The sequence below is a fragment of the Apium graveolens genome, chromosome 5 (genome assembly GCF_009905375.1).
Source record: "Apium graveolens cultivar Ventura chromosome 5, ASM990537v1, whole genome shotgun sequence".
In the NCBI taxonomy this organism is placed as follows: Eukaryota; Viridiplantae; Streptophyta; class Magnoliopsida; order Apiales; family Apiaceae; genus Apium; species Apium graveolens.
In genome coordinates this window covers 292623988-292645286 of record NC_133651.1, presented here as the reverse complement: position 1 = coordinate 292645286, position 21299 = coordinate 292623988, and the positions used below count along the sequence as shown (strand labels likewise).

The 21299-nt window shown below is 35.0% G+C and overlaps 1 long non-coding RNA gene across 1 annotated transcript; it reads right to left on the bottom strand.

The window, feature by feature from the left end:
- Positions 1–2142: 2142 nt before the first annotated feature.
- LOC141661867 (uncharacterized) lies at positions 2143–3228 on the bottom strand. The gene is made up of 2 exons (XR_012550155.1): positions 2992–3228; positions 2143–2829 (listed from the first exon to the last, which is right to left on the bottom strand). It is a non-coding gene; the product is annotated as an uncharacterized LOC141661867 (long non-coding RNA).
- Positions 3229–21299: the final 18071 nt, after the last annotated feature.

Genomic DNA, 21299 nt, shown 5'->3' with positions numbered 1-21299 from the left:
TGCGGTTTAAATATAAAAATTATTAAATTAAAATTTAAAAACTTTGTAATTCCGTGAAATATGTATTTTTAACACAGTATAAATTTGTAACAACCTAACTCGGTAACAAAGTGACAGTATAGATCGAAATACGAATAAAGTAGACTATTATATGCTTCAAAACAATATAAAAATTGAAGATAACAATAATAATCAATTTTTACATAGATTTATAAATTTGGACTTTAGTATTATCGTAATTGAATTATGTGCTATCAAGTTGGTTTGAAACATTCTAGCAAAATAATTGTGATAATATATTAAAAATTAACTCAAAGGTTTGAATTATAATATATGCTCTTATATAAATTTATGTAATATATGAATGTTTATAAATGCTGGAAATTGAGACTATTCGGTTGATGCATCGATTGGTTGAGGTACCGATTTGATAGCAACTTATAAAAAGTCGGATAATTTATTGGAGATTTATCAAGAATCTGTCAAATCGAATAAATATTTTTGACTAATTTTTTAGCGAATTATCGGCGATTTTTGAAAAATCAGGCAATTTCTATAATTATGAATATATGATATTATAACGATACGATGTGGTGCGGTTTGAATCATACTATTATGATCACAAACTGTAAGTCCGCGATCCAAACCATATCGCGCGGTTTATCAAGTTCAAACTGTGATAGTATCGTGATAATTAAAAATCACATTTCGTGATATGTTATAGAGCAGAACGGTACAGACAATTTTTAGGGTTTATTCGTTTTAATGATCATCCCTAATATCGGCAATCCTAGAAAAACTTAATGTACATATAATTTAGTCTTTTCACATAACTCTTTCTCTGCAACTTCGAAAACTGTTCTCCCGTTAATATTTTTGTAAGTTATTCGGATTTATATTTTGTTATATAGTAACGGAGCTGTCGAAATGGATTATTAGGACAATGACCGTTCAGTCTTCTTCACATGGATACGCTGTATGCATTTGGGCCTATGGTGTTATATGGGGGCACTACTCACTCTGTGTTGTCCAGACTCCAGGCGTACAAATATCTTTTTGTGTTACTTTTTAGAAAATTTACAGTTACGTAGATTTTATAGCGCTAGATAAAGCATTTAGGTACATGCACTACTGCACGAGTGTACTAACGAGCCGTTCAACCGCATCTAACCTCTCAACCACTCGTGATCGAATCATATTTTACGGATAATCGTAAAATACAAGTTGGTTGTGGATTTAAATTTTAAAAATCGCTCATTCGTGGTTTGTATACAGCTTTAAATTCTTGAAAATCGCAAAATCGCAAACGTAACCGCAACTCGCGATATATATTTATAATAAAATATAATTCAAAAAATGTAGTTAATATCGTATAAATTAATAACTATACATATTTATTAACTAATTTTAGGTTAATGTTAAGACTTCATAAGATTCACAATCATTATAAGATATATAACCAAACAAATGGAAAATGTAATTAACATGTAATTTTTTTTATCCTTTTCTTTTTTCTTTTTGCTCGCCTCCATATTATTGTATGTTTTTAATATCTTTACTCCGCATGAAGCATTTGTTTTATTTTATTTTTGAATGTAAATTTATCACATAACTTCAACTTAAATTTAATAATATTTCGAATTTATTTTTTTACAAATTATTAATTATTTTAAAATAAGTGGTTGAACCGCAAACCGATCTGCAATAACCGCAAATTCGCAACCGTAATTGACGCGGTTAACCGCGGTTTGCGGATGACAATTTTCTAAAACCAAGCTGTTACGGATGACAATTTTCTAAAACAGCTCTTCGCGGTTTGGTTCGACTTTTACCCCATAACCGATCCGATCCGAACAGCGTACACCCTACTACTCCACACCATCCTTGAATCATTTGCTTACTAGTTTCCCCAGCACATGAACACTTGACCTTTAAACTTCTCGGGCTTGTATTATCCTAATATTATCTTATCGGACGACGCAGCATTGTAATATGACCTAGTCGAAAATGAATCACAAATGTCGTGTATAAATTTGTAAAATTATTTCGGAGCACAAGGGAAGTAAATTATAGATGTGTGATTGCTGTAATCCTTATTTGTCATTTTCTTATAGTATAAAAGAGTACCAACGGTAACTACAATTTGAAAATAGAAATAATAAACTTTAGTTGCAAAAATCGAACAATTCAAAATCACAGCCGCTGAGGGACAAAGAATGGTCCTGACTCTGACAAGCCTGTGTTTCTAAAACTGCTGATTAAACATGTTTACATATAATTACTCAATTATTCCCAAACAGGCTAAAGTACATTTCATCATGTTAAAAGTTACAGTAGCTCAGAGAAACAAAAGAGCTGAATAATCAATCATATAGTATACCTGATAAAGTACCTTAATTAAAAAACTACGAGCTAGGTGACTAAATAGATTGGCAGTGAAGTGGTGGTTAAGTTTGGAGGACTCTGGTCAGTGTTAAGTTGCCTGATACTGATGTAGGGTATTATAATCTTATCTTCCCTTGCAAAATGCTGGCCTGAAGATGACCGGCTTCTGGTGGTCCTGTATGGCGCCGCGGACTTGCTTCTGCTTTCTGTCATGTACAATGGGCCTGATAAGGCGGCGCGTACGTGGTACACTCTGCTACCAAGATCATTAAGCTCTTGAGCGCTTTGGTGGATAGGCCATTGTGTTATTTTACCCTTAATGAAGTGAAATGCGTTTTTGAACCACCGTTTGGATCTGGAGCAGCTGCTGTGCTTCTTTTTGAAGTGGTGAGTTGTTGGTGCTGCGGCTCTTTCTTTCTTCTGCTTCCTTGCTTCTTCTAAGACCTATATATGTAAATGTTGATTCAATAAAATAAACATTATATTGAGTTACAAAAAAGCCAATACAGAAAGTTTCTTGTAACTTGTAATCAAAGATCGTACTCAGTGCACAAAATACACGTTAAACATAGGGTAAAAAAGTGTGTGTTTGAACTAGTATTGAACCTGTAAATAGTGGAATTGGGGGTTGGAGCCATAGTCAGTGAAGAAGTAGTGTTGGGGATCATGCATTGGGAAAATTGGAGTCAGGTTAGACATTGTACTACTTTTTCCAGCAATTTAATTTTCTGGGATATTCTTCAATTTGGAAGAGAGGTGTATACTGTTTGTGTTGGGGGCTTTAATCAATACAATAAAGAAGAGCCTGCTAGTCAATTTGCCAAGTTATTGGTACCCACCAAATAAATTGTAACCATTTTTTCTGTTCCCTCGTGATTCTTAAATAACCAATTTTTTCTTTAACTAAATTTGGAATTGGTATTTGTCAATTTTTAAATTGTACTACGAGTTAAAACCAACATAAAAACATACAATGGAACACACTGGGGCCGGCCCACAAGGGGAACGCGACCTCCCAAAATAATTTAAATATATGTATTTTATATAAAATTAAAAAAAAATATGAATGAATTCTTGTAAGTATGTATTATTTCAAACGAAGCTAACTCCTTTTCATTTTCAAGCGAAGCACTTTTTAAATTTTATACATTAGGTTTAAGGATATATATTACAAATTTCATTGTATTAACAATATATTGTTTGGTTTGAGGTTTAGTATTATAAGTTTCTTTGCATTAGCAATGTATTGTTTAGTTTATGTAATTTATATAATTAATGAAACCCAAATATAAGCGTAAGTCTAATTTTCATATTTTATTTTATTATAAACTAATTTACTCTTTATATCCCAAAACTTTGTCCGAATCTCAGTTTATGTTTAACATTTTAAACTAAAACAATTTGTACCCCAAAATTTAGAAACGCCATCAATACGTATCCCTTTAATATTTCTGACGTTAAGTCAGACGTTAACGTCGTGAGAGTGGTATTTCTGGTAATGCATATTTTTAAAAAGTTTATGCAAACGTAAATTACAGTTTGCACCCCATATTTTATCTTGAATCTCATTTTAGTTATATAACTTTATACTGTAACAGCTTGCATCCCAAATTTATTTTAAACAAAAATAAATAAATTTATCTAAAATAATTTTGTTAACTTTTACCAAGTTTTGGTATAATTTAAAATGAAGTATAATAAGTCGAAATATAATATTCCCTCTGCCCCACCCAATTCTTTATATCGGGGGATGGGGTCTCGACACACATTTTAGACTCGTATAAAAAATAGTTGTGTCAATTTTTATTTTATTTTATTTTCTTCCAAATAAAAATATAATTTTCAAATTTTTATACAAAAAAATAATTTAAAAATCAATTATGAAATTATAATTTATAATAGCTTCAATTATGGGACGGGGGAGTATTATATCAAGAAAATTGGGTAAATAATCATTAGCTAAATAAAATAAGCGTAATGGAAATAAATAAAGATAGTCAGATCCTAATACTTGAAAATTATTTTAAATGGTCAAGATTATATAATATTTTAAAATATATACTTAAATCCATAAATAACTTATGATTTTATGATTTATAAATTTTATAAATAAAGTAATACCATATTATGAAATTCTTAATCATCTTTCTCTATATTTTCTTTCTATTTCTAGTTATATTATAATTGTCAAAATAACACTGAATTAATCTTTATTTTGTGATTTTTGTGTGAGCCGTAAAGTTTTATAAATTGCATTTTAGAACTTTTAATATAAATAAAATAATAAAGATTCCGCGTCAAAAAATTATATACATTAGAACAAATTAACTAATGGTCCGGTTTTAAAAATTCTAACGTGAACATAAAATATAATATAACTCGATAATTTTTTGATAATTTGAAATTATAATTATTTTTTATAATAATATGAATTACAAAATTCTAGGATGCAAAGTGAGATTTGAAGAAAATATTAGGATGCAAACTAATATATAAAAGTGTTACCAAAAATTCTCATTTGACAATTAACGTTAACGTCTGAGTATGTCACTTATTAGGAAATATGTCAAACGCTCGTGTTCTACCATCCATTTCCTACTACCTTTCAGTTGTTTCCTACTAGACTTTTTCTACCGCCTCTTTGAAGATGGTAGAAAAAGCCTAAAATATGGTAGAGAATATTGTCCAAAAATTGGTAGACTTACTAGGCATTTAAAAAATATTCTTGATATTTATGTACAACAAAATCAATATGTAAATAAGAATCATATACAACATTGATGCAAAATTAAATGTTCATCATATATCATAATACTTAAACATTAAATGTTTAAATGTACTAAATTGTGTTACAAGAAATCATAACAACAAATTAAGAATTATTTAAAAATTTAAAGTAATCACTGTCAAAGTGGTTATCAATGTTTAATCTTTCACCTTCATTCTTGTTCGTCAATATAATTCACCTTCATATTTTATCTTCGTCAATACGTTATCATCTTCATTTTTTCTTTTTCATTTGTCTCAACACCAATATGTTCATCTTCAGGTGACAATAGTCTAAATAAGAAGTATAAAATCAATTAGTACCGAATTTACACATACATGCACATGCTTAATTAATTAATAATAGCAAAATCCGGGATCAGGGATCTAGGAGGCCACGTCATCTTGAATCTTGTTCAACACTTATCTCATACCACAATATATAATTACCCACACCTTTATGACCCCACAGTTATCAACGCACAAACTTACAGGTTATTGTCTTGGAAACGAAACATGCATTACTAGAGTGTATCAATTCATAAAGTGATAATTATTACAATCCCAAAAGTGATTAAGTCTTACCGTAGGAAGTAACCTTTATGTAAGGATAGACCGGCGGCCACATAAATATTTCTTATTTATTATCTTACATACTTGTAAATAAGAAGGACTAAAAATAATTGAAAACCAATCCAGCTTATTCGATATACCTGAGGTACAACACCAAACATCCTACGGAACACCTACCCGTTTCATGATAGGCATCTTGATTCACTGTTGTGTTGTGTCAATTTAAGAAAACAAGTGTGAGCTATAATGCCCAACATACTAAAGTACAATATGAAAAGACTGTATGAGAAATTTATGACTGATTCCATATACTATCAATATGTTTGTTTTAGAAATAGTTCTTCTCGGTGATACGCACCTTCTTTCAAATATTTTTTTTATTGACTTAATAGTCTGCAAACACCTTCATGGTAACCCAGCACCTAGGTTTGGGTTACACTATTGCATCTAAATTCCAAATGAAAGAATAGGACATTCACCGGAGCCACCGCATACGATGATCAGTCGTAATACGTTCTACTAGTAGAAGGACGATTCCCTTTGGTTATCGGTTATCACCCTGGCCCATTCGGGCCTTTTCTGTGTCCATCCCTCTCAGGTACACACTTCGTGTATATCCCTCTCAAGACATGGTTTTGCGTCCATCCCTCTCAGGTTCGCATACTCCGCATGTGCATCGGTATATAAGGTACTTTCTCATGTGGTAGTAATTTGGTAGTCTCCCTAGTCCACGAAGTACTGGAGTCTACCCCTTCTTGTCCTTGTAAGAATCCCATCATATCACTGGAATTATATTGTTCCCCAAGCATATTGCTTGTTGATAGGTACACTTTGATAAGTATGTATAAATATGTACTTCCGAAAATTTTCGGAGGAAGTATGTTAGGTAATGAATCACACACAGAGGGGGGGGGGTGAATGTGTTTTTCTGATTTTAGGCTATTCTTGAAAGATAATGGTTGAACAAAGTAAATTAAATCTTGTATAGAAAAGTGTTCATGCAGAAATTAAACTTGCACAAAATAAAGAACACAGATCTTCAATACTCACTAAATTTTTGTATTAAAATTTAAGATGTTTTGCTAGAAAATTTCTAAGCTCTTCGAAGTTAAATAGCTCAGCTTCTTCTCGAGAGTGTTACAAGAATTTTGATCTAAATTATTATAACTAACTAGAGGACTAGTGTTAACTTTATAGCTCAGTTAACTGCTGGTTTACACAGTGGATAATAAACATGCTATTAACTTTTCTAAACTGTCACTTGTCATTTCTATTTATAGAAAATCAAATCTTCCATTTCTGGCTTAGCATATCTTTAGCATCTCGTGTTTACTTTAATCTTTCTCTGTCAGTTAATCTTTGCCATTGATCTTGCACACACTTCAAGCTGCTTTTTGTAGATTTGTCAATCCAGCTGTTGGATTGTTTGTTGATTGTTTATCTTGGATATTGAACTGATCTACAATTCTGTACTTTGAGACTGTACCTCGAGATCTCCAGTTTGAATTATTAGAACACTTGATATCTCGATAAGTACATAGGCTTATCGAGATCTCTAGTACTCCATAATGAGTTTGGCTTGTAGAGGTCTTCAGCTCATCGAAATCTCTAGTCTTCATAACTTCACTTGACTTGTAGATATCGCTGAGTTCTCGAATGGATATAGACTTGTCGATAACTCCGAGTTTTTTAGTGAAAGAATGACTTGTCGATATCTTCTTGAGTTCTCGAGTAGCTTTCCTGACTTCTCTACTCCCGGTGGATATTGCTTATCTGTTGATTAGATATATAGCTCATCCATCGAGTAGATATATAGCTCATCCGTCGAGTAGATATTGCTCATCCGTCGAGTAGATGTTTTTCATCCATCGAGTAGATATATAGTTCATCCGTCGAGTAGATATTGCTCATCCGTCGAGTAGATATTGCTTATCCGTCGGTACTCTCTGGAGTTTGAATGACTTCTCGATAAATCATTCTGGAGTTCTCGAATGACTTCTCTATAACATTAAATCTGTGTCTTGTAGAGATCCTGACTTAGAACATTTTTCTCCAAACAGATTTATTCAACTCCAAGCTTCTTCAAAATTCTTATGAGGCATCATCTTCTTGATCTTCTTGATCTTCTTCCAGATAGAATCCTTAGGCTTGATACTATTTTAGGAAAAAGATTCCAGTCTGCTCCTTTTCAATTTTACAGACTTTAAGTGTTACAAGTACAGAATACAAATTTAGATAACAATACAACTTACTTAGGGTTGACAAGTTGTCTTAGTCTTGTTAAAGTACATGCATGTATTTTACAACAATCTCCCCCAATTTGTGAGAAGTTTGCTTCACACAAATTCATACCTGTTAACAAGACTAACCCCAAGTTTAAAACTGATGGAAGATAAGATTAAAACATAAAGCTTGATAGAATTACAACTTGTACAACATAAGATTCACCAAGCTCCAAGATTACAGGAATCAGGTAAAGACAGTTTTTACATCTGCTTCTTCTCTAAGTTTATCCTTCAAGTGATTAAAAATTTCAAGTTCTTCTATGATGAGTGTTCCACTTAGAGCTTCAACAACTTTTTGCCTTGCTGCATTAGGGTACCCCTGGTCCGGATACTCTAAACTGAATCTTCAGAATCCACCAACTTTAATGTTTAGAAATCTACCATCTTTAGAAATTCTGCTCATTCCTTTTGCTTTCATCTCTTATGATCTTTTTATAAACATATCTATTTCTTCATCATGTTTCCTTCTTCTTTCTCCAGCTTCAACCTTATCTCTTTTCTTTGTTTCCTCCCTTTCAATCAACCATTCAGCCAAAGATGATCTCCAAGTCCTTATAACAGTGTCCTTGCCTTTTAACAAACTTAGCACTCTCTTAATTTCTGCAGGAGTCAAAGAATCCAATAAGTCTTTGTTTAGAAGAGTGAATGTACCACCCTTAAAATAGACTATAACTTCTCTCAGTGATACAACCCCGACTTTGACAATTTCCTCAGCTGAATTTTGGAAATGGTCTTCATCTGAGATGCACCAATTTAGAGGTAGAAAGTAGATTCTTTAAAGCAATTACAGATGGCCCTTTCAGCGACTTCCACTTCCTTTACAGGCTTGACTTTCTCAGGCTTTCTCCCCACAGATTTGAGATTGAATTTTAGTGAAGGTTTGGCTAAAGTTAGGGTTGCTATTTTCTTGAAATTTGTGAGGCTTGAGGTGATTGGAATTTTTAGATAGGAGTTGGCAATTTGTCTATAAAATAATTTTGGCTTAGGTGTTTGGGAAGATTCGATGTTAGAGATAGTTGATGTTGTGAGTTGAGCTGAGGTTTGAGGTGGTTGTTTTGGATTTTTAGGGTTGTTTGAGTTCCTGAATCATCATGAGGTTTTCTGCTCTTCATTTCCCCTTTTCTCCTCGTGTCTTCATCTTTCTTGTCATCCTCCTTCTTCTTCTCTCCACCCATGCTTCCAGATGGCTTAGTAGACTGACTTGAATTTAAGCCAGAAGGATTTTGATCATCTTTCTTCTGCTCATCATCATCCAAATCATCTTTGTTGATTTTTATTTTGGGCAAGTTTGCTTCTGCATTATCTAGATATCTTCTCAACAGTTTTATCATCTCCTCATCTTCAACAGTTTTGTTCCTTTTTACTTTCAGCTCAGTTTCAAGAGTCATAATGAGCCTTTTGTTTGCCATGACACACTGCTTAGGAACTTGAAAATATTTGAAATGTTTGGTAGTAGAACAAATGGCTGCCACTCCCTTGCTAGGCTGTAGATAAGCTTCTGGGAAAGCAGCTACTTATGCATTCTTCAATTCTGTTAGCAAGAGAGTATCTTCATGAATCAAAATTTTGACTTTGCTTATCAAAACATCTAATTCATATGCCCTCCTAGAGATAAGATAGTTACGGGACACTTGCATACATCTGTCTATCCCCTAGTTATTGATGTTGACCACTATCCTTCTTTTCTTGAAATTGTCTTTAGTTACCAAGATCACTCTTATTGAGTTTATTGTCCTGTCCAATGCTTTCTTGTAGGTGAAGAAATTGTTATTGAGAGAAACTCTGTGTGCCTTAAGCAGTTCATCAAATTCTCTGCTTTGACTGGGACCCTCAGCTGCTTTAAAAAGTCTCTCCATTCCAATATCAAATTTTCGATTTAAACTCTCTTCAGCACTTTGGACTTATTGTTGAGATGACCTTGATTGTGCCAACCTAGCCTCTATCTCCCCCTTAGTCTTGTTGACAGGCATGAGAAGGGGAGTATGGATTTCAGGTCTTACTTGTTCAGGCAAAGAAGGTAGTGGTATGTTGAGTTTACCCATGATGGCTCCTAAAGCTATGAAATTTCGCATTTGAAGATGCTTATGGGAGTCCACCAGAGTTTGGATGTCTGTTTTTTGGCTCTTGACAAGAGATGTCAAAGCCTGAACTTGTGCAGTGAGAGAATAGTTGGAGTCTTGCAATGCTGTGACTTGATCCTGTAGAGACTGAATTTGCAGATTTGTTGAGGTGGATCTAGGTTGATAAAAGCTGCTAAATGTGCCAAAGTATTCTTCTACATCCTCTTTGATCCCTTCCATCAGCAATGCTGAAGGCTTATATCTGCTCTGGTGAAGTTAATCCAGCTGGACCTTGGTCTCATTTGAGTGAGTAATTTGTTGCTGGATCACTGTATGGAGATTTGTGAAGGATAGTTTGAGATTTTTGACTTCCTTCTCAATAGAGTCAAGATCCATCTTAGCCATTTGCTCAGAAAATGCTTGAATTTCGAAGAGATCTGCTCTTGGAATGGTATGATCTTGTCCATTTTCTCATTCACCATTTTTCTAATTCTGTCTTCATGACCAGTGAGCTTGATTTCAAGTGCCTTACCAAACAGATGAAATGCTTTGAGCTGAGCTTTGTATACATATGTAATGGCATCATAAACAGCTTCTGGACTCAAATCTCTTACATTGATGCCCAGAATAGTAACATACTCTTCTCTAATTCTGGCCAAAACTTGATTCATCTCCAAGGCAAAGTCTTCAGACAGCCATGCATCCATATTCCTATATGGCTCAGCATCGTGGGCAATTTTCTCCTGTTGCTCCTCAACTTCTTCATTATAAGCAAGCATAATGGCCTGATAATCTTGGTTTCTTATGTTTGAAGTTAAAAGATGATGTGAGATGTTAGCCAGTCCAGAGATCTGCTCTACTAGTAGATCATCTACAAGAGTTGGTTGAGAGGCAGATTCTTGTAGCCACTGAGAGAGTATGTGAGGCTGTTGAGATTGAGAGCTTGATGGTTCATCAGAAACTCCTGTGACTGAAATCACAGTTTGACTCACATATTTCTCTGTGGCTATGACAGTGTGTTGTCCTCCACTTGTAGTGGGAACCTCCAATTGAATTAGAGGGGATTTGATTGGGTTACTGCCATGTGCACCAGCCTCAAACCCTTGTGTGTCTTGCAACACACTGGCACTTGAATGTGCTAAACTTGCCTCTCCTATGACAGGATCATGGGCAATTGTACTCCTAACTTCAACTGCAGAGGCAATTTCTGCTAGAGTTGTCAGGGGAGTTGTTCTTTCTTGAGGAACTTCCAATTGAATTGGAGAGGATTTAGATAGCTCCCCCTCAGGAGTACTACCCTTAAACTTTCAGTCTGTGAAGACTATTTTACACATGAAGATGCATTAGAGGTAATCATGGGGTCTTCAGTAAAGATTAATGAATCCCCCGTGTTTGTGATGGTGTCATCAAGGTCTATCCCAGCATGTAGCCTCTTACGATCTAAATGAGGTGTCTGGGTGGTGAGCAAAGCTTCTTGAGCTAAGTCACTTGATTTTTGGTGCACTTGAGAAATGGATTCAAGTGGAGTTGAAATTGAAGAAATATTAGATAGAAGAGATTGTTGCTCAGTTGTGAGTGTTGGCAGCTCCCTCTGAATAAAAGAGGGAGCTTCAAGAGATGTGCTATTACAGTGAGTGTCTTCCTTATTTCTCCTACCATACACTTGAATTGCTTCTTGTACAGGCTGTGCAGACTCACTCCTGATTATTTTTTACAACTGCATCCTTTTGGGAGGATGTAGAGGAAGATAGAGTGGTCAGCTCAGTTTGTTTACTTCTTTTGGATCTTTTGACCAGAGGTGGTACTCTTTCAGCTTTCTCCTCACCACTCTCATTTAACACAACTAGGTTTATCCCCTTTCTCTTCTTTTTAGTGACCTCGTCTTTTTGAGAAGATGAGGTAGTTGGTTTCCTAGCTTCTAAAGGTTGTGAAAGAATGGTTGGGAAGATCCCTGTTGGTGATCCTGTGTTTGTACTTCCACGGGTTCAGGAATCATAGATGTACTAGATTGTGCATTAGATCTCATGTCAGGCATAGGATAAGGATAAGTCCTAAATCTTTCCAACATAAATGGAGTGATTTTCAGACTTACATTCACCTTATTCTTTGTAGTAAGTGAGCCAAATATTATCTTGGACACTTGCTTATAATTGCCTATCTTAGTACTATCTATACCATTCAACAGATGTATGTCAGCTACTTTATTATTTAAAGTGGACATAATAAACCTAGGAAAGCAGATTTCCTTACCTCTAGCTGTTAAAGGCATAACCAGCCTGGTTGCAAGTTCTTCCAGGATCGGTAGACCAACATTCAGGTGTCTGTTGTGGGCAATTGAATACACCAGCTTTTGCACAACACTTGAGATATTGTCATATCCTGTTTTTCTGTAAGTAAAGTGTTAGTGTAGGTGCCCTAGAGGAAATACATTATTCTTTTATAATCTTTATGTTAGTTGATCATTCAATAAATGTATTTATTATGACCTTAATTACTGCGATATTTTGTTAGCATAATAAATGTCCTTAGAATCATGATACAAATTGTATAGTTTAATTACATGACTTGAACATGAGATTATATAATATATCATATTCTTAAAGGTCCCTAGTCGAGTATTATTATATAGGACAATAATAATATATAGATAGACTAGTATGTTATTTGACAAGATAACCACATCTCATTGGTTATAAGTATGGGGATACTAAAGTCAATACATAGGTACATGTGAGAGTACATGGTACTTGACAGATCCACAGTGAGATTCTTCATGTTTAATAAAGTCATAAGAAAGACTCACAGTGATAATGGTGTAACGATCCTTTGAATTGAAATCATTATATTTCTATACGAGGATTAATATACTTTGACTACATTAAAAGTTACTTTTGATCGGGTGATGATAAAAGTGGACATCGGGTATATCATGAGTCGTATGAGAAATATGAATGATAGATAAAGGATTTAACCCTCCTATAATTAGGAGATATTATTGGCCTCTTGATTGAGTGAGATTATAAAAGCATGGCCATGCTCAAATAATGATTTGTCTCGATAATCTACTCATGGATCAAGTAAACCCGGATTAAATATTGAAGAGGATGACTAAATACATGCCTCGAGTTTAATCTATAATATGTATGGTTAAAGGGATTATATTACACGAAAAACATTAATCACGAAAGATTTTATCTAATCACGATTTAATTATTGTTTAATTGGGTAACAATGATGTATTACTAGATACCGCTCATTGTTTATAATTTTATTAGAGAATAAAATTATTGCGAATTAAATAATAGCCTATAGGTACGCAAAAATAGAGCACTTAATGGAATAGTTAATTTAAATTATGGATTTAAATTAATTGATGATTATTTGAATTTTATTATAATTAAGTAAGACTTAATTGAGATAATATAAATTCGAATTAAAAGGAATGTTTTTGCCCATAATAATTAAGTATGACTTAGTTATTAATTAAATAATAGAAATTCGTTTTTATTATTTAATCCAATACCTACTAGGGTTGGGCTTTGCTGTTATGGGCCTTTTTAATCAGCCATTATAAATACATAATGATAGGTTAAAGAGGCTTGTACATTTTTGAGAAAACCCTAGCAGCAAAGAGAGGCAGAGGCAATTCAGATCGTCAAGAAGGAGGCTAGTACATCCATTCCGTAGTCAAGTTCGTGAGACGTTCTTGAAGGTGCTCGTGTGGATACCATAGAGGTGTTTCTCCGAGAGGTAGACACAAAGCGTGATAGCTAGGATCTCCGTTGAGTTCGTGAAAGTTAAGCTCTTGAAAGGTATGATTCGTTATCTCCATAATCTGCCCATAATTATACATGAATCCTATTTTTGGGTTTCGAAATTTTTGTTTTATTTACGTTTATCCGCTGCGTTTTATGCCTTCGAAACCCAACATAAAAGCCCTTACTACAGAGTCAAAGATGAATGACTACTCCTTCCTTAGATTGGTTCTGTTTAAGCTTGACAGGTTGATTCTCCCACCATAATTGATGAAGTCCATAAATTCAGTCAGCTCATCAGGAGTTGGTACCTCCACTAAATTCTCAGTTGGCAGCCCCAAAGCTCTATTCACATCTTGATCATTAAATTCTATTTATTGGCCTCCAATTGTGCATGTCACCACCAGAGAGAGAGAGAGTTGTTAACATCAGTCCTCACTACAGCTGTAGTCCAGAAATTATGCAGCACATCTAGATGCAGTACTGGATTTGTAGTCAAAGCACCTGCAAGATAGGATTCAAACAACAGTTTTACAAACCCCTTGAAACTATCAGGAGCTTGGTTTGCATCAGTGAAAGCAAGATAGTTAGTTCTTTTCTCCGGGATAGATGACCTAGCAACATTTTGAGCCGTAGTTGATTGATGAGAATGAATGGGTAGGAAGGATCTCTAAGAAAGGATGAAAAACGAGAGAGAAAACGGTTCTGGATTGAAAGCTAGGTCACTTTAGATCTCGAAATCTGTAAGTATAAGTATGTATCGAGAAGTCTGGGTATTTATAGTAAAAGAAGATGACTTGTCGAGAACTCAATTATAGACATTTGGAGTTTGTCTATCGAGAAGTCATTTAGAGAAGTGAAGTACATATCGAGAAGTCATTTTACATTTCTCTTATAGAGAACTCAAGAACGACTTATCGAAATGTCAGATAAATGCCCAGTTTGTCCAAAAAGGATTGAATTAATTCTAACTATTATTTGAATAAATTCAAAATAAAATTAGAATAAATTTTCCAAAAGTAATTTACCAAAATAATTTCAATTTAAATTATCTCAGTTCTGAGTTATTGATAAGTCAAGAATTGTACTTGTAGAGAACTCTGTGAATGAACATTATTAGAGAAAGTTAAGCTCTTGAAAGGTATGATTCGTTATCTCCATAATCTGTCCATAATTATACATGGATCCTGTTTTTGGGTTTCAAAATTTTTATTTTATTTACGTTTATCCGCTGCGTTTTATGCCTTCGAAACCCAACAATGGCATCAGAGCTACGTGTATAAGGAGCTGATTTGGTTACGTGTTTACTGTATTTTTATAAGTATGCATGTGTGATGAGTCTGCCATGATAACAGTTATATTATATGAGTCTGCCATGATAACAGTTATGTTATATGAATGATATGATGAATCTGTTAATGATCTATATGATGATACTAGTATGTTTAAGATCTGCCATAACTCATATGTATGCGATCTCTTAAAATATATATACTGATACATGTTTTTGGTAACTGGGATATGGATCGTGTGTATACTGATACATGCTTCTGGAATAGTATTCTGATACATGTTTTGCTAGTATTCTGATACTTGATTTTGCAAAAATTTCCGCCATCGGGGGGCTCGCTGCCCCCCGAACCCCCCCAGCGACCTCACCGCGGAGGTCGATCCGCGTGCTTAGGGTTTCATTTTTAATTTGTGCTTATGACATATGCTTTACTTATTTATTATTCTTGATTGGATCATGATAAGTGATAAATAGTATGTCATCTTTATATGATCTATCATGTTCTTTAATGGTTACTTGAGCATGGTGCATAATTATGGCCTTAAGACCTTAGTTGTAATGGTTTATTCTTTTGGTTTGTAATAAATACGACTTGCATGTCGTTTTCTATTTGTAGTTGTTTTATCTCGAATGTAACTCGAGTTCTTTTGTAAGTTCATTAGTATAATTCTTAATGTAACATCCAAGAAGGACAAGGGAAAGAGGAGGCATCCTATGGAGGCCAATGAGACAATGGAAGTAATAGAGAAGACATATGTAATAGTTATTTTTACACCATAGACTGACCTTGATCTTTTCATTAGCCTGAAAAGATCACATAGGATTGGGCCATAACTATTGCACGTTTACTTTACGCACTTTTCATATGATGTATAAATAGTATGTGTAGAGTAGAAAATGCATGTTTTAATTAGATTAATGATGCATGTATGTATTAGATACATCACCCATGCCATGCCTTTAAACAAGATAAAATCTGTAACGACTCAAGATTTAAAATTAACAAACGATCATGAGATTCTCGTGTTTATGAAACACGGAATAAAATACGAATTTTCTTTATTTCTGACATGGGGCGATTTTGTCAACAACGGGTTCATAGAACTTGTAAGGCTGTGGGTTTTAAGCGAGACCGATGTGACTCCTCCACTACCTGGAAATCAAACCATTGACGAGTATTGATTTGAAGTATTTTATTCAAGGAAAAATTGGGAATCTCTTTATGATGGGATCATGATCGTTCTAAATTAAAAATCCCTAAGTAAAAATATTAAGTTTTAATCAGATGCTTTCCAATGAATGAACACTCATTAAATCCTAGATCGATAAGGGGAAGGGCTGTCAGTGGCAGGGGACTCTTATCTATCATGGTGAAATGTGACGAATATAAACGGTTATATTCGGACGTTGTATCATTGGGTCTAACTTAACTGAGTCATCAGAATAAGGTGAATATAAACGGTTATATTCAACTATTATGAACTTAGAAGCATAGAGTTTGGTTAAAAATCTATTAGATAGATAAGATCAATTGTTGTTCACCAAATTATCCAAGAATTATATATGATATAATTGACAACTGTTGTCTATCTAAATAATCATGTTTTAAGGATACCAGTGGTTGACTTAGAACATGACGAAATATGGATCTTGGCTCACTAGAAAGATTTATGGGATATAATTTCTGAATTAATAGTTAGGGCTATTAATTTGATAAAAAAAATAGTGGGAGATATATTATGAATATATCATAATCATATGAACATAAAATTTTAACTCAAACAATCTAATGTTTATTTTGCACTTTTATTATTGTAGATACTGAGTAATGGCAAACAACACAAACACACTATCCGTACGTTCAGTCCTTGAGAAGGACAAGCTGACAGGAGGAAACAACTTCCTAGAATGGCAGAGGAATTTGAGGATTGTCCTCAGGCAGGAGCGCAAGCTTCATGTCATTGATATTCCTCCTCCAGGCCCCCTTCCTGAGGGTGCTACTGCTGATGAACGAGCAGCACGCACAAGGGATGAGAATGATGCAAATGATGTTGCATGTCTTATGTTGGCAACTATGAGTGCTGAGCTTCAAAGACAACATGTGCATATGGATGCATATACTATCAATGAGCACTTGCAAAGCATGTTTGCAAGCGAAACTCGTCAAGAAAGGTTCAACACGAGTAAGTCACTTTTTAATTGCAAACAAGGGGCGAGTGAACCAGTTGGCCCACATGTTCTGAAGATGATTGGTTACATTGAGTACCTTGAAACTTTGGGTTTCCCGATTGGTCCGGAAATTGGTATTGACCTAATCATGAATTCTTTGAACAACAAATTCACTCAGTTTGTTGTGAACTACAATATGAATGAATTTGACAAAACACCTATTGAATTGTTGCATATGTTGAGAACATATGAGACCAACATGAAGACAGCTGAACCTGCTCCCATACTGATGGTGGGAAATAAAGGTAAGGCCAAAGGGAAGGGCAAATGGAAGGGTAAGAAGAAGATTGGATCTGATTCTACACCCAAGCCAAAGTCAGGTCCCAAACAGGCTTTAAAGCCTAAAGGTGGTGTGGCCAAGGGTGAATGTCACTACTGTAAGAAAGATGGTCACTGGAAGAGAAACTATCCAATTTACTTGGAGGATCTGAAGAAAAAGAAAGAAGTTCAGATTTCTGGATCAGTTATTTATGTTATAGAAGTCAATTTGTCTATTTCTACATCTTGGGTATTTGATACTGGATGTGCTTCTCACATTTGTATAAATGTGCAGGGCCTGCAGAGAAGTAGAACTTTGGCTAAGGGAGAAGTGGACCTAAGAGTAGGCAATGTAGCAAAAGTTGCTGCTTTAGCTGTAGGGACTTATTATTTATCTATGCCCTCTGGGCTTGTTTTAGAACTAGAAGACTGTTTTTATGTGCCTGCGATTCGCAGAAACATTATTTATGTTTCTTGTTTGGACAAGAAAGGTTTTTCGTTTACAATAAAGAACAACAGTTGCTCTTTTGCTTTGAATGATTTAACCTATGGTGTTGCGCATTTATTTAATGGTTTATATGTTCTTGATTTAGATAACCCTGTCTGTAATATAGAAAATAAACGACTTAAAATGAATGACTCAAATCAAACATACCTCTGGCATTGTCGTCTAGGCCACATAAATGAGAAACGCATATCCAAATTACATAAGGATGGATACTTGGATAAGTTTGATTTTGAATCATACCAAGAATGCGAATCTTGTTTGCTTGGTAAGATGACTAAAGCCCCTTTCACTGGTAAGGGTCAAAGGGCCACTAAACGTCTGGAGCTAATACATAGTGATGTATGTGGCCCAATGCGTGTAATGGCTAGAGGAGGCTACTACTACTTCATAACATTTACTGATGATTTCAGTAGATATGGATATGTATATCTTATGAAGAATAAATCCAATTCTTTTGAAAAATTTAAAGAATACAAGGTTGAAGTAGAGAAGCAAATTGGCGGAGATGCAAGTATTAAGATCTTACGATCCGATCGTGGGGGTGAATACTTAAGCACCGAATTTAGAGAGTATTTGAAAGAGTGTGGTATTGTATCACAACTCACTCCGCTAGGAACACCTCAATGGAATGGAGTTTCAGAGAGGAGAAATCGCACCTTGTTGGACATGGTGCGATCGATGATGAGTCATGCAGATCTTCCAATTAGTTTCTGGGGTTACGCTCTAGAAACAGCGGCTTTCACACTTAACCGTGTTCCTACTAAGAAGGTTCAAAAGACTCCATATGAGATATGGAAGGAGAAACGGTCAGGCATGAACTTTATGAAAGTTTGGGGATGTAAGGCATTTGTGAAACGTCAAGAATCTGACAAGCTTGGACCTAAATCCGAAGAGTGCATTTTTGTAGGATACCCTAATGAAACAAATGTGTATTATTTTTATAGTCCTTCTGAGCATAAAGTGTTTATTGCTCGAGATGTTGTCTTCATGGAAAGAGATTTTGTTTCCAAAAGAAACAGTGGGAGAACTATAGATCTCGATGAAGATCGAGAATCGCAAAATAGCATTGAACCTGAAGTGGAACAAGAGCAGAATAATGATAATGCTCAACAAACACAGGTTGTTCGTAGATCTGGTAGATTTCGCCATGAGCCAGAGAGATATGGATTTCTCATGACTCAGTGTGGTGATTTGATGCTCATAGATGAAGATGAGCCTCTCACATACCAAGATGCTATGAACAGTCCAGACTCTAAGAGATGGCTTGAAGACATGAAATCCGAGATAGATTCCATGTACGAAAACCAAGTATGGACTTTGGTTGATCCACCTGAAGGGGTAAAACCCATAGGGTGCAAATGGGTTTTTAAGAAGAAAAAGGGCATGGATGGAAATGTTCAGACCTATAAAGCTAGGCTGGTTGCAAAAGGTTTCAAACAAATTCATGGTATTGACTATGATGAAACTTTCTCACCAGTGGCTATGGTCAAGTCTATAAGGATTTTACTTGCCATTGCAGCATTCCATGATTATGAAATATGGCAAATGGATGTCAAAACAGACTTCCTTAATGGAAGCCTTGAAGAGGATGTGTACATGACACAACCTGAGGGTTTTGTCGATCCAAGGAATGCTGGCAAGGTATGTAAATTGCGTCGATCCATTTATGGATTGAAGCAATCCTCTAGGAGATGGAATATCCGTTTTGATGAAATAGTCACAGAGTATGGCTTTGTTCAAAACGAAGATGAACCGTGTGTTTACAAGAAGGTTAGTGGGAGCTATGTGGCATTCATAGTACTATATGTTGATGATATACTACTAATGGGGAATGACATACCTTCTCTAAAGGCTGTTAAGACTTGGTTAGGGAGCAATTTCTCCATTAAAGACTTAGGAGAGGCATCCTACATTCTAGGAATGAGGATCTATAGAGAAAGATCTAGAAGGATGATCAGTCTAAGTCAGAGCACATACATTGATAAGGTTTTGCATCGTTTTGGAATGCAAAATGCAAAAAGGGGATATGTCCCCGTGTCTCAAGGGATAACGATCTCTAAGGACCAGTGTCCGAAATCATTGGATGAGAAGGACCACATGAATAAAGTTCCATATGCTTCAGCAATTGGATCTATCATGTATGCAATGGTATGTACTCGTCCTGATGTCTCGTATGCTTTGAGCATGACGAGCAGATACCAGTCTAATCCGGGTGAAGGTCACTGGACGGTAGTTAAGAATATTCTTAAGTACCTGAAAAGAACTAAAGATTCATTCTTGGTGTATGGAGGAGAAGAGAAACTCGTTGTAAAAGGTTATACCGATGCAAGTTTCCAAACAGACAGAGATGATACTGTATCACAGTCTGGTTTTGTGTTTTGTCTAAACGGAGGTGTTGTAAGCTGGAAGAGTTCAAAGCAAGAAACAGTAGTTGATTCTACAATGGAGGCTGAGTACATTGCAGCTTGTGAAGCAGCTAAGGAGGCCGTTTGGATTCGAAAGTTCATTTCTGAGATGGGAGTGGTTCCATCGATCGCAGATCCCATTGATCTATACTGCGATAATAATGGAGCCATTGCACAGGCTAAAGAACCTAGATCACACTCCCGGGCTAAACATATACTCAGGAGATTTCACCTTATTCGAGAGATTAATGAAAGGGGTGATATACACATATGTAAAGTGCACACAAATGATAACATTGCAGACCCACTGACCAAAGGCTTGTCGCAACAGAAGCACGATGGTCACACTAGTTCCATGGGTATTAGATATATGGGTGATTGGCTCTAGTGCAAGTGGGAGATTGTTAGTGTAGGTGCCCTAGAGGCAATACATTATTCTTTTATAATCTTTATGTCAGTTGATCATTCAACAAATGTATTTATTATGACCTTAATTACTGCGATATTTTGTTAGCATAATAAATGTCCTTAGAATCATGATACAAATTGTATAGTTTAATTACATGACTTGAACTTGAGATTATATAATATATCATATTCTTAAAGGTCCCTAGTCGAGTACTATTATATAGGACAATAATAATACATAGATAGACTAGTATGTTGTTTGACAAGATAACCACATCTCATTGGTTATAAGTATGGGGATACTAAAGTCAATACATAGGTACATGTGAGAGTACATGGTACTGGACAGACCCATAGTGAGATTCTTCATGTTTAA